Source organism: Pogona vitticeps, chromosome 2 (genome assembly GCF_051106095.1).
Source record: "Pogona vitticeps strain Pit_001003342236 chromosome 2, PviZW2.1, whole genome shotgun sequence".
NCBI classification, from domain to species: domain Eukaryota; kingdom Metazoa; phylum Chordata; class Lepidosauria; order Squamata; family Agamidae; genus Pogona; species Pogona vitticeps.
Window position 1 is genome coordinate 194,646,174 of NC_135784.1, and position 13,347 is coordinate 194,659,520.

The window sequence follows — 13,347 nt, forward strand, 5'->3', positions numbered from 1 at the left end:
GGTGAACAGGCCCCAAAACAAATAATAGATTCCCTGCCATGTGGCTGGTCAACTCCAGTCCCAGTTCAGTTACAGAAAAAGAGCAATTATTAGACTGTAGTGAGAACTGCTGTCAGAGAAGTAGTTCTGGTTCTTCTCAGCCATTCTGAGTATTGGCGAAAGACATTTTGCTGCCTAGAGGGGGCCTCAAATCTCCTTCCCACTACAGCTGTTCTTGGCTGTTCTTGGGATCTGAAAAGGCCCTGAGCTTTCATGCCACACAACTGTCATCTGCAGCTCAGTGATAAGGAAGAAGTCGACTGATAAATGTCCCTGTGACGTCCTTACAACCGCCATACATGCCAACCTCCTTAGTGGTTAATAAAAATTCCCAGGGAAAAGGAGGTTCCTAATCAATGGTTTAATGTTGTACTGCATATTCTGTCACCCACTATTATCACACACAGGCTCCAGAGCAGGAAGATTTGTAATGGGAGACTCACACTCAGCAGCATCACGTAATGATCAATGGATGCATAGGCTATCAGTTCTACATCCTCTTTTAGTTAAAGCAGCAACAATAAGAAAAGATTGGTGTCCTTCCTCTTTAAAAGATATTGCTAATGCAGAAAACAAAAAGCATAAACAGTTATGTTAGTCCATTAGGGAAAAAAAACAACTTCCTGTACGATATGGCAATACCCGTTCTAGAAATAAACAGTGTCACAAATCAGGAAATGAGTTTTAAGACCTCCAGAATTCTTAATCAAATAGGGAAGTGGGAAACAAATACTGAGAGTGGTATTATTGCTACCCAGGGCCTAAATACAATTGCTTGGTTCTGTATAGTCTATACTGGTTGTTCCCAGCCTTGGGTCCCCAGATGTTCTTGTACTAAATCTCCGAGAAACCTTCACCACTAGCTGTGCTGATCAGGATTTCTGGAAGTTGTAGTCCAAGAACATCTGGGAGCCCAAGGTTGGGAACCACTGGTCTAGAGCCATTGAATCAATGTACTTTCCATACCAGTTGACTTACCACTCAGCAGGTTATTTGACTGATGCACTCTAGCTAGTACTAACAACTGGACTTTGGCCTCAGTGTCTATTTATCACTGTAGGCAGGGAAGATTTATACAGACAAAATTGGATTAATCTCGGAAGTGCAAGGCAGATTGTAAAAGGCATCCAAAACAAACTGCAAACAAGGCTGAAGTTCCCTTTTTAAGAACATATAATTGAAAAGCTATTTAGTTGAGGAACTACACAACCATACACAAAGCTATTTAGATGGGAGTCATGGAAGAAGTGCTGTTTAAAAATCCTATCTGCTACAATTTAGAGCTATTATTCTGTGGAAAAATCTACCTGCTTAAGTCTGGAATTACTCCCTTCCTGTGACTCTTTGTTTCTGCCCCATAATGAAATTGTGTCACCCCATTATAGCCAACCCTCGAATTACAAACTTAATCTGTTCCGGAAGGAAGTTTGTAAGTCGAAAAGTTTGTAAGTCGAATCAGCATTTCCCATAGGAATGCATTGAAAACCAATTAATCCGTTCTGGCTGTTTTTGGTTCTTAGGTTGAGGGGCGGTTTGTAACTCGAATCATTAATTCCCATAGGAACTAATGCAAAGCTGGTTAATCCCTACCACTAGGGGCAGAATTTTTTTCTTTTTTCCCTTTTAACCTAAGATGACTTCGGTTTTAAAAAAAGGAAAGAAAAGAGGGAGGGAAGGAGGGAAACAGACACCTTTTCAACAGAACACCTTGAAAAACATCTTTTCAGCCAAGACAAGCACCTTCTGAGAAAAGCCAAGCACCTTTCAGACAACAGATCACCTTGAAAAGCACCTTTTCAATCAAGACAAGCCAATACAAGCACCTTTTGGGGAAAAGGGGGCAGCAAAGGAGGGAGGGAACACTATGCTTTTCATTGTTAACTCATTGTTAAATCTCATCAGGAAGGAAAATGGCAAAAATATTTGAAATAAATAAAAATGTGTTAAGTGACTGTCAGGTACTGAAACACCTGAGGTACCATGGATTGATATTGATATAACACAACTACACTGATACAAAGTCATGGGACTCAGTAATGAATCAGCTGTGTCCCAAGTCTGAGAACAGTGTTTATTCAGAAATCTTGAGACAAAAATAAGAATTAAAGATGCATCCAAAATTGCAGAAGAAACTGGGCTCTATTTTTCAAAAGTGGCCTGTAGTGTACGTACTGTTCCTTTACAAGGCAACCCCAGAAAAGCTGAAGGTTACCAAGTCTTGTGGTAGGAAGATAAGAAAGTGCCTTCACTGTGGAGTAGAAGCTAATTAGTGTTTGTCCAGACTGAGCCGTTGCTTCTGTAGAAGCACTGGGTTCCGTTTTAAAGGCTTTTCTCTGTGCTATCTCTTTGCTGCTGATGGCAGAGTTCCTTTTTTGTTTTCGACTCTTTCTGGAGGCAGAGTTTAGCATGTAAATATTGAAAATATGCCACTTTTTCCCTGAAACCTTAACATATTTTCCAAAGGATTTTAAAAGTTTCATGCAGAGAAACAGGATTCAATCATCTGACTTTTGTAAGCGCTCTTTGGACAAGAATCGTGGTAAGCCCTGCTGTCTTCGTGACGAGTTGCAGTGAAGTGGAATGGAAATTTTGCCCAGTGTGGAAGAGCCCTAAGAGTCCAGGAAAACTGTGGCCGCCCCATTCAGTTAAGTTTCCTGTTCTTCTTCTCCTTTTTTTGAAAAGTCAGATGTTTTTCTGTGTTTCAGAAGAGTTAATCGTTAATAATAGGTGGGGACATTGTCTGCCATTTTCAAAAGGCTCAACATGACTTTAAGAATTAGAGCACTTTGGCTGTAAATCTTAAAAAGATTTAAAATACATTTTTCTTTTGTGATTTGTTCAGTCTCCTTCTTCTTCTTTTAGGTATCCTCTGTCCCTGCCAGCTATCTTGTTCCCTGACACTAGGAAAAGGGCATGAATTCCTGTATAGCTAGGAAGCCACTTTCTCACAACATGTTGAACGCTCCCCAAACATGGCTTTTAACGCTGAATAGCCCTGCTTCAGTCCTAGAATTTTATGACAGTCAAGACAACAGTATCTTACATTTATAGCCCATCACTTCTTCCATCTTTTGCTTAACACAGAGAGTCTGTTAAGGAAGGAAAGTGGCACGATGCATCCTGCAGAGTGTTTTTAAGAGTCATTTTTGTAGAAGCCCTTCTAGAAGTGATGTGCTCTCACTGAACTCACCATAACTTGTTCCCAATAACACTCTGTCCCTGGTAAGCAAGCTGGTATAGTTGCATAGCTTGTAACTCTTCCCACTGCTGACGTTCCTGCTCTTCTCTATGTTATGCATAGTCCTATCATCTCAATTTGCACAATGTCATATTTATTTTTCTTTAAGGGGGGGGAGCCTTTGAATTTGTGCAAAAGATCAAAAGCACCTAAAGGAAAATGTACTCTCCAGAACTCTCTGGTTTTACACTGTCTTCACACAAAGACATTCCAGGCTATTTTCTCCCCAAGAAGGACTAGCGTCATGGACCTCAGTTAACAAGGAAGGTGTGATGCAGGACTAGCTGTTGCTGCTGATGTTCAATATTCAAATTAATACTTGCTGACCTGAGGTCAAATGGAGCTATGTGTTTTGCAAATTGTGATTTAATATTTTTTCCACTTATAAGGGAACCTCCATGGGGGTGGGGTGGGGGACAGGACAGGAAAATAGCAACAAGCATACTTGGATGAGTAGCGAAACGTTTAAACCTAGTAAGAAAGAAGTCCAGTTGCCATGATTCAACTTTCACATAACCTCACCTGGATGACTGAGAATCTTCACAGATATATACAGTGACAACAAGCATAAGTGCATGAGAAAAAAGACATATAACAGCTGAAATCCTCTTCCCATAGCTATGCCTGTGGGAGGGTGATGGCATTTCATTAACAAAATGAGAGGATTTCATTAATGAACTATCCCCTTCATTCTCACAGCTTTTCGGACTTGAAAATAATCCCTTTCATTGTGTGGGAGCCATGACACAGGAGGAGGAAGACTTTCATTAAATTAGGGATGAAACATTTGTCTTTTAATCAAAGGATGAAAAAAAACCCAAAGAGGCTCTTTTTTGTGTTCTTTTGTGGATTCTCAAAAGAGCCTTTTAAATACAAATGCTTTCTGTTAATAGAACAGAGGGGTGTAAATGTGGTTCTTTTTATTTCTCCCTCTTTTTTTGTTTAACCTTCTTTCACTTCTTGTCTGTCAAATTGCCTAGGAAATTTTTGTCCAATAGTGAATTTTGTGAATGATGTAAAAGGGCCTGGATTGGAACTCAGTGAGGATGCTCTTTCTTTGTTTCAGTCATTCCTTGTGAGTGTGTAAGTTCCTGGTGCCCTCCACCTTGTGCTACCAGCCTGCTTTAGCCTCTATATTGGGCCCCTTCCTCTCTTTTTTAGGATATTTTCCCCCTCCCCATTTCTTTGGATTATTTTTACTGCTGCTAAAAGCCAGACTATTTGTACCAGCATGTTTCCTTGGGATTTTTAAATATCTTTCTGGCTCAATTTCCTTGTGAATTTCCCTCCCTCTTGGTCCTTTCCTTTCTTGAATTAATTTTGCTGCTTTCTGTTGCAATCAATGAAAAGTAGAGAAAGGGAGGCATCAAGTAGTGTGGAAAGAGATATCGCCTCATATTCTAGTCGTTTTGGTGGGAAAGAGGCTTTGATTATATTTTTTAACCTTTATTTGCTTGCTTGGCTTTCTTGGTTTTTAGCAGAGTGGGATGTGTGATTATTTTATTCTGCTATTTTTCCTCTGTGTGAGGAGTTAGCCTTTCCTGTTTGATTGTTTTTTTTAAAAAAATGTTCTTTGGTTAATTTGCTGTGTATTCATTTTGTTAAATGGGTATATTTTGGTGAAATTTGGAGGGACCCTTTTGTTCAGTGGTGGTTTTTGGTTGTACTGCTGCCTGCTTTTGGAATAGATTCATTCTCTGTTGCCTTTCCTCTGCTTTTGGTGGTAGTTTTTGTGGTTGATTGGGGATATATTGGACCAATGGCAGAAAATATAAATAGGAAAAAGCAAAATGTAATGATCAAAAAGAGGTGGGCCCTTTTGTGTTAAACAAATGGACTGATGCATGGAAAACGTGAAAATGAAAGTGGCAGCCTCCTGAAAGAATTCAAAACAAAGCAAAAATGGAAATTTTTCTGTCCACATCCTTATTGAAAACCTCTCCCTGCCGTCACATAATCTAGTGGCTGCCATTTTCAGTAATGAAAGACCCCTTACTCCTGGTTGCAGCTCCCACAGCTTCCAAATAATGAAAGGCAATATTTGCAAGTCAGAAAAGCTGCAAGAAAGAAGGGGGACCTATTTCATTACAAATTCCCCGTGCTGATGACATCATTACTCTTCCTAGCTATACCAATAGGATTTCAGACAATATGTATGAAAGATTTGCTGTATATGGGGATCCCTCAGGGCAACAGATTTACAACAGTGTAAAATAACAGTTGCTCCAACATATGTATAAAGTATCACAGTGTTAATGGAATTGGATTGCATAAATTACTACAGGTTTGTACAAGTTTTTACTTGTTAGTTGAGCAAGCTAGAGAAAGGAAATATTAAAAGGAACTTGAAGGATTCACCCCTAAGGGAACTTTATCTCATGCCAAAAAGTTGCATATAATTTGCTTTTCTCTTTTGATGTGTTATCCATACCCAGGAGCTCTTACTGCCACACAAAAACAAAGTTATTTAAATGTTGTAGCTACATTCCAGCTAAAATGAGATATTATTAAGTCTTCTTTAAAGCCATGGAACCTGAGTCAGTGATAACTAACCTGTTCGATGGATTTCAGCTGAATCTAATAATGACTAATTGTAACTAGATGGTGGTTTAGGATTGGAGACTGACTTTCAGAAGCATTTTGCTGGCAATGTCTCTAGGTAAGGGTAGAAGTATCTTAGAAATCTGATTTACTAGATAGCTTGACAACTGATTCTTGTAATCTTGGATCTTTTGGCATAGTACGATTCAGCAGCATGATGAAAGAAATCAAAGCAACATTTCTAATTGAGGAATAAAAGCTTCTGTTTGAATACTCATTAAGTAATAATGTCACTCTTTTATTGTTAGTTGTTAAGTCGTGTCCAACTCTTTGTGACCCCATGGACCAGGGCACGCCAGGCACTCCTGTCTTCCATGGCCTCCCAGAGTTGGGTCAAATTCATGTTGGTAGCTTTGATGACACTGTCCAATCATCTCATCCTCTGTCGTCCCCTTCTCCTCTTGCCTTCACACTTTCCCAACATCAGGGTCTTTTCCAGGGAGTCTTTTCTTCTCATGAGACGGCCAAAGTATTGGAGCCTCAGCTTCAGTCTCTGTCCTTCCGGTGAACACTCAGGGTTGATTGCCACTCTAGCTGGAACCAAATGAGTTGTTCAACAGAGACCTGATATCTGGGTCGCCACCAGCTATAAAAGAAGCAGCATAGATGTACAGTGGTGCCTTGAGTTATGAACTTAATTGGTTCCAGAAGATGGTCGTAACTCAAGTTGGTCGTAACTCAGAGCATGATTTCCCATAGGAATACATTGAAACACAATTCATCCATTCAAAGCATTAGTTCCCGGTGGGGATGGGAGCGGGGAGTGGAGGGAATCTGAACCCAAGACGCCCCCTGAGCCTCTGGGCGGCGGCTGCACCTGGTGCCTTGGGAGGCTGGGCATGTTCCTGACCGCTGGGTCACACAAACACATACACCCACACACTGGTGCACGCTCTGGTGGCTCGCTGCGTGGATGGCCCCGACTGTGGAAGCCTGTGCTGCGGCAGGGAAGAGGGTGGGGGTGGGACAGCCCCGCTTGGAAGAGTTGCCGCCTTGCCCGCCTCCCGGCTGGTGCCTCACCATGAGATACAGCTGCCGGAATGAAAGTGTGGAAGGGAGAGACCTGGAGCAGCTTGCCCTCCTCCTCCTCCTCCTGTGGCGAACTTTTCCAGTGGAAACTGCTCCACCCACCATCTCTGACACCCTTTCCTTCTAGAACACGTAAAATCATACACAGTCTGTGATCCCTATGATGGTCCACTAGTACATGACTTGGAGAGAGAAGTGGGTAGGTTGGGAGGAAAGTGCTTACATCTTCCATTTCCCCACCTGTTGTTCCTACAACTGCTGCCATCACAAATGAAAACGCCGACTGGGGTAAAGTGGGTGGGGGAGGAAAATACATGAGAGAAGAAGTAGAAGAGAATATATCTTCTTCATCTCTTCCGAACTACCCTTCCTTTCTTATCCTATATTCAGCAGAAACCCTATTTTCCAAATCCAGGTATGCTGTGATCAAACATATAATCTTACCACTCATAAAACCTCATCTGGAGGACATCAAAATCAGTGTTATTCTTTCTCCTCCTAGGAGCTCATAATTTTTGAATTGCTTGCTGACTGATTTTGTATGAAAATATCTGTCACATTCAAACTGAGAAAGAATGCCATAGCTGTTAATCTTGTGGGAAGCACCTATGCTGGGAACATTAATTCTAATCTGCATACTGCTTGCATTTACAGTTTTCCCAATAACTTATATGAGCCATGTTAATCTCTTTGTTAGATCTGTATGTGCATACAAACAGCTGGTGAGAACCAAGATTTAATTACCCTTTTCCACACAACATACACAATTAAAAAAGATTATTGGAACTCTTGCATGTTATAGGGTACATCAGAGTGCATACAATGCACAAATACATATTTCTTATATCTATAGCATGTGTATACACACATGTGTATGAATTCATACTGTGTTGCATTTCTTGGTAAAAAGAAATTTGGAGTGGATCGCTGGATCAGGCTTCAAATAGAGTCTGCAAATGTGTTAACACACACACACACAAATCATAATTAGGTCAGAAAGGTTCAGCTTATTTTTTTCCCCTCAGCAGCATGATACAACCATCCTTGGCAACCTAAAGCAGTAGAGAGACTGTAAAACTCAGTTTAATTGACTATATAAGCTGGCCTACATTCAGGAGCTCTGAGTAGGAAAAACAAGTACTCTATGCTACTGAAGTGGCACAAAACAGAATTGAATCAAACTTTTTGTCTGTGTGTTTAACAAAAATGTTTTAAATGTGTGGCTAAGGTGGGCGTGGAAGCCTAGTATGCACTGTTGTAGTACACCTAGGGTTGCCAGACGTCCTTAGCCTAATGTCCTCCGTCAGGCAGGCAAAGATAAAAACCTTTAAAATGTCAGGCTTTTGTATACTGTATTTCATGTTATAATTTTGGATGGGAGGGGGAGAGGTGGAAGGACCCCCTCCCCATCTTTCCCCACCCCCACCCACCTGCCCACTGTTACCTGCCACCGGCGCTGGAGCGCAGCCTTCGCCTCCTCCTGCTGCGGCCACGGCTGCTCGGTGATCCACCATGCCCGCCCAGCCCATGTGGAGCCCAGAAAGGCAGCATGAGCGGAACACCAGGACTGTGTGTGTTCAAAGTCCCTTTCAGGGACTCCCACACCCCCCAGCCTTGAATATATGACCCTCGGAGGAAGGGGAGGCTGCCTCATTCAATTTTGCCTGGCGCCGCTTTCCGCCACCTGTGCCGGAGCCTTGTTTGGGCGTCCAGATTAGCAAGGTTGCCTCTGAGCATGTGCAGAGTGTGAGCAGCCGGGGTGGGTTCGGGTACAATTGGCTGTTTAAATAATGTTTTTTGGTATTTTGAAAAAAAAAAAATTTTAACATGACTGTTTCTTGGTCGTTTCACTAAGACAGAGGGACCTCCCACCCCCCACTCCCCTCCCCGCAGCTGATTTGCGCACACGCGTGCGTGCCAACGCCAGTGTGAGCGCTCCCCCACCCCTTCACACATGCACCCAAGTACCCATGCGAAGGGGTGGGCACGCATATGTGTGTGCATGGGCTCCTGTGCATGCACCCAAGAGAGCACCTTCCTCAGAGGCTCAGCCAGTCCACGGTCCCAAAAAGGTTGGGGACCGCTGTATTAATAGACATTTATTGGCAGCTATTGTAATAAAATTGTATTAATTGTGGGTTTAATCTTGAACAATTCAAATGAAACATTCAATACGTCCGTCCTCCTCTGTTCTCTTTTTTGTCTTTCTACGTCCTCCTTTTGGTAACCATGTATCTGGCAACTCTACGTACACCTGATGTGTGGGGAGGGGTCGTCTAGGAGTTGATACTATGGTGTGAGGGCTTATATAAATAAACAATCTTACAAATAACATTGCATCAAACTAGAATTCAGAGGGAAGGCTGCGCTTGAATCAATTTCTCTGACATCTGCTTTTCTGTGTAGACCGATGGATTAAAATGGAAGTCTCCACACCCATTTTGAAGTCACATTACCCAGGCTGTTTTATCACCACAGTGAGAAGTACGCCAGAATACGCTTGGAGCGTCTGATGCCCAGTTCTGTCTGATCTTCACTGTGCTTCACAGCATTGGCTAAATTGGTTTCATTAATAAACTGAGCCTATAGGAAAGCTGACAGTATTATCTCATGAGCATAAACACACTCTCCATGTGCACTTCAGGGATAAGGACAGACGGAGCTCTTCGGCGGGGTGTGTGTGTGTGTGTGTGTCCTGCTCTGAGGAAACTTTCAGAACAGCTTCATAGTTATTTGCCTCTAGGGACTGTAATTAGAGACACAGCCTTCGTCTGACTAACCAAGTTGCATGGAGCGGGCCAACACAACTGGGCTCCTTCCTCAGGTACAAGACTGCTCAAAGTCTGGCTTCAGCAACAGGCTTTCAGGGGTAGGCCTCCTTTTGTTGCGAAATAACTGAACTGCTCTTTCGACAGGATTCAGAGCCTCCTCTCAGATGCTTTCCAAATTATCTTCAGAGAAGAGAATATGCAGAATAAGCCTTCCTGGGTGCTAAGCTGACTGTTGTTTCCAGACAAGGAGCCAGACTGCTACACGATTGGTGGTGGGCTTCTGCTCGGTGCTACTAGAAGCTGTATCCCACGATTTAGCCGGCACTCAGTCTGTGCCCTTGTTCTGTTGACTTGTAGCCTAGCACCTTGAGTAAAATCATCTGTTTCCTCAAAATTGTCTGTGAAATGCGAGGTTCAAGTTGGCTGCTCATGGCCTACATGGCACACTTTCCTCCCTAGGTTGTGATAGAAGGTTTAAGCATTGTGTGTGTTTTAATGTGGTTATCAACTTTTGTGGGACTCTACAAAGACTAGTCTGTGGATTCCCACAAAAGCTGTAAAGACCATAGAACAGATACAATGGTTTACATCTTTCATGACAAAAGGGAGAGGTCAGCATCACCTATAGGCCGGAAACAGGTATGTAGCCCCAGGCATTTCCTTGATATTTTGGGATAATTAATTTACTTTTACTTCTGTTTTTATCTCATTTTCTCTCTGCCCCTGAAAAATCTCCCAAGGTGGTTAGCAAACTTCATTGCAATTAAATACATCAAAACCGATTAAAGGATTCAAAAAAAAATCCTTGTGGTATAAAATGCTCCGGAAAGGCTGTGTTTATAGTGTGATTGCTAATCTGATGTTTTGTGGAAGGCGAACAGATCAAGGCTCCTCTCAACAAGCGTGCCTTATGTGGTTATATCTTTTTCAGGAATGGTTTCAGTTGTCAAGAGATGATCATACGATTTAGCATTGATATATTACTTTTAAATTGAATATTACAAGCACTTTATATGGAGATTATTTTACTGTAATCTGGGCTGGTCGACTTCTAACGGTCTGTGGGCAGCATGTCTTCCTCTGGACTTCAGAGGTCCGTGCTTGTGATCACTTGCTCCTCATCTTCTGATTTTAAAATACTGTATTATGCAGCTTCTAGGAAATGTGGTGGCAATTTTGTCACACACAACCCAGCCACCCCTGTAGGCCCAAATGGGTCCAAATCGCTTTGAGCCTAAAACAGGCCGTGAAGGTGGGGAACATGATGAATGTGCCTTAGATGCTGCAAGGGGTCTTTTAGCAAAAGCAAAGGCTATGGAGGAGTGCCAGGTGGCGGCGGGAGAGAGATGGGAGCTACGTTTGGGCCTTGAGACCACACATGGCCCGCAGGGACCATATAGGGTAGGTGAGTCAGGCTTCTTAACACTCTCTACTGTGTTAGTGTCAGATTTAGTATTCCAGCCAAAGTTTATAGCTAAAGTCTTTTAGCCACTTCCTGCCAGACTGAATAATAGTGGCAGAGATTATTTTTCATTTGGCCCTGGTTTTTGCTGTTTATTATTATTATTTTTTAACTAAAGGTCTGGTGAGAGCTGATGGAGACTTTTTACCCTGTTTCACCGAAAATAAGACCTAACCTGAAAATAAGCCCTAGTATGATTTTTCAGGATGCTCGTAATATAAGCCCTACCCAAAAATAAGCCCCAGTTAAGTGAAACCCCGACCTCCACCATTGTGCAGCAACCAGAAGAAGATGACATGACTGTAAAATAAAACATCCCCTGAAAATAAGCCCTAATGTGTTTTTGGAGCGAAAATTAATATAAGACCCTGTCTTATTTTTGGGGAAACATGGTAGTAATAAATAAATCATGAGAAAACTCCTTAAAGTACAAAAGAAATCAGAATCTGAATATTGGGGGGGGGCATGCTGTCTTTATTTCCAAGCTCCCCTCAACACAAAGTATTCAGGTGAGGGGACTAACCCAGTAGTATTCAGGTGAGGGGGTTGAGGCTGAACCCGGACAAGACGGAGGTCTTGAGGGTGGGTGGCCCCTCCATTGGCGGTTTGGGAAACTCCCTCTCTATTGGGGGGTGACTCTCACCACACGGAGTGGGGTTCACAGCTTGGGGATACATCTGGACCCGGCGCTTACTATGGAAACCCAGGTAGCATCCGTGGCCCGCTCTGCCTATTTTCATCTGCTGCGGATCGCTCAGCTGCAACCCTACCTTGATGGGGGGGCCCTCACCACTCTCATCCACGCTCTCGTAATCTTGAGATTAGACCACTGTAATGCGCTCTACATGGGGCTACCTTTGAGATTGATGCAGAAGCTTCAAATGGTGCAGAATGCGGTGGCCAGACTCCTTAGTGGGGTGAGAAAACACCAGCATATCTCTCCCACTCTGGCTGCCTTACACTAGCTGCCCATTCGCTTCCGCATCGACTTCAGTGTTAATAATGATGTATAAAGCCCTAAACGGTTTAGGACCTCAGTACCTGGCAGATTGCCTTCTCCCACCCAGATCTGCCCGAATTACTTGGCATAGCTAGGAGGGACGGTTGAAAGGCCTAACGCCAAGAGAGGCCTGGAAAGAAAGAACAAGAAACCAGGCCTTCTCGGCGGTGGCCCCACGACTATAGAACAGCCTTCCACCAGAGATCTGCCTGGCTCTCTCGCTGGGTGTTTTCAAGAGCCATTTAAATATGTGGCTCTTCAGGCAGGCCTTCCCTCTTGTCAATTCTTGAAATCTATCTTTGTGTTCTTTCATTCCCCATCTTGATCACATTATATTATTGTTTAAATGTTTTATGATTGTGATGTTTTATTGTATTTAATGATATTTTATGATATTTGTAAGCCGCCCCAAGTAGACGTTGTCTAGAGGGGCGGGGTAGAAATCGAATGAATGAACGAACGAACGAACGAACAAACAAACAAACAAACAAACAAACAAACAAACAAACTTTGGTTGGAACCTGAACAGCCCCACAGAGTGGTCCTTGTGTAACTCTAGCTCTGGAAGGCTTTGGTTTTATAGGCCCCTTAAAGGAGGAACACTAGGCATGTCTACCCACGAGTAAGTTGTTGCAGCCTTGGCATTATTGTAAGTCAAAACATTTCTATAAATGACTGCCTTCCAACATTTTAAAGGTAAAAATAAGGATATTCTGTGGTACTTCCTATAGATATTTGGCTGAACATATTTTCACATTTTGTTTTCCCACTTCCACTATGCTTTATTTATTTATCTTGCCCATTATTTAAAAGCCAAGAGCATGTTTCTTCTTTTAGTTACAGACACATCAAACACATTTTCCGTATCATGTAAAAAATGTTTCAGGTTCACCTCAGCAGCTCAGTGTATAAAAATGTTGGACATGCTCTCTATATGATGCTTTAGGATTTGTGTTAGCATATACATGCACACACATGCATGTAAGGGATAGGATGTACTATCTGATTAGTCTCTAGTGATTCTACAGAGAGAGTTGAAATCTTAAGGCTAATCCCTAGCAATTCATGCTGGAACTCCTTTTGCAAAATCACTGTTTAAAAGTTTGCATTTGAAAAGTCAAAATGGCAATGGTGATTACCACACACAGATAAATGACATGTGAAACAGTTGGACCACAAATCCCTTCTGACTTCCACATGTTTGGTA

At 42.5% G+C, this 13,347-nt stretch overlaps 1 protein-coding gene across 6 annotated transcripts in view; it reads left to right on the forward strand.

The window, feature by feature from the left end:
- Positions 1 to 2,308: 2,308 nt before the first annotated feature.
- KEL (Kell metallo-endopeptidase (Kell blood group)) overlaps positions 2,309 to 13,347 on the forward strand; it is a 55,176-nt gene continuing 44,137 nt past the window's right edge. Inside the window, exon 1 of one of the 6 annotated variants that reach the window (XM_078384770.1) lies at positions 2,309 to 2,683. The gene's annotated coding sequence lies outside the window, so the exon portion shown is untranslated. Of the gene's footprint in view, positions 2,684 to 9,632; positions 9,777 to 13,347 lie in introns of those variants that run through there. The other 5 variants (XM_078384775.1, XM_078384767.1, XM_078384771.1 and 2 more) reach the window with 5 other exon arrangements.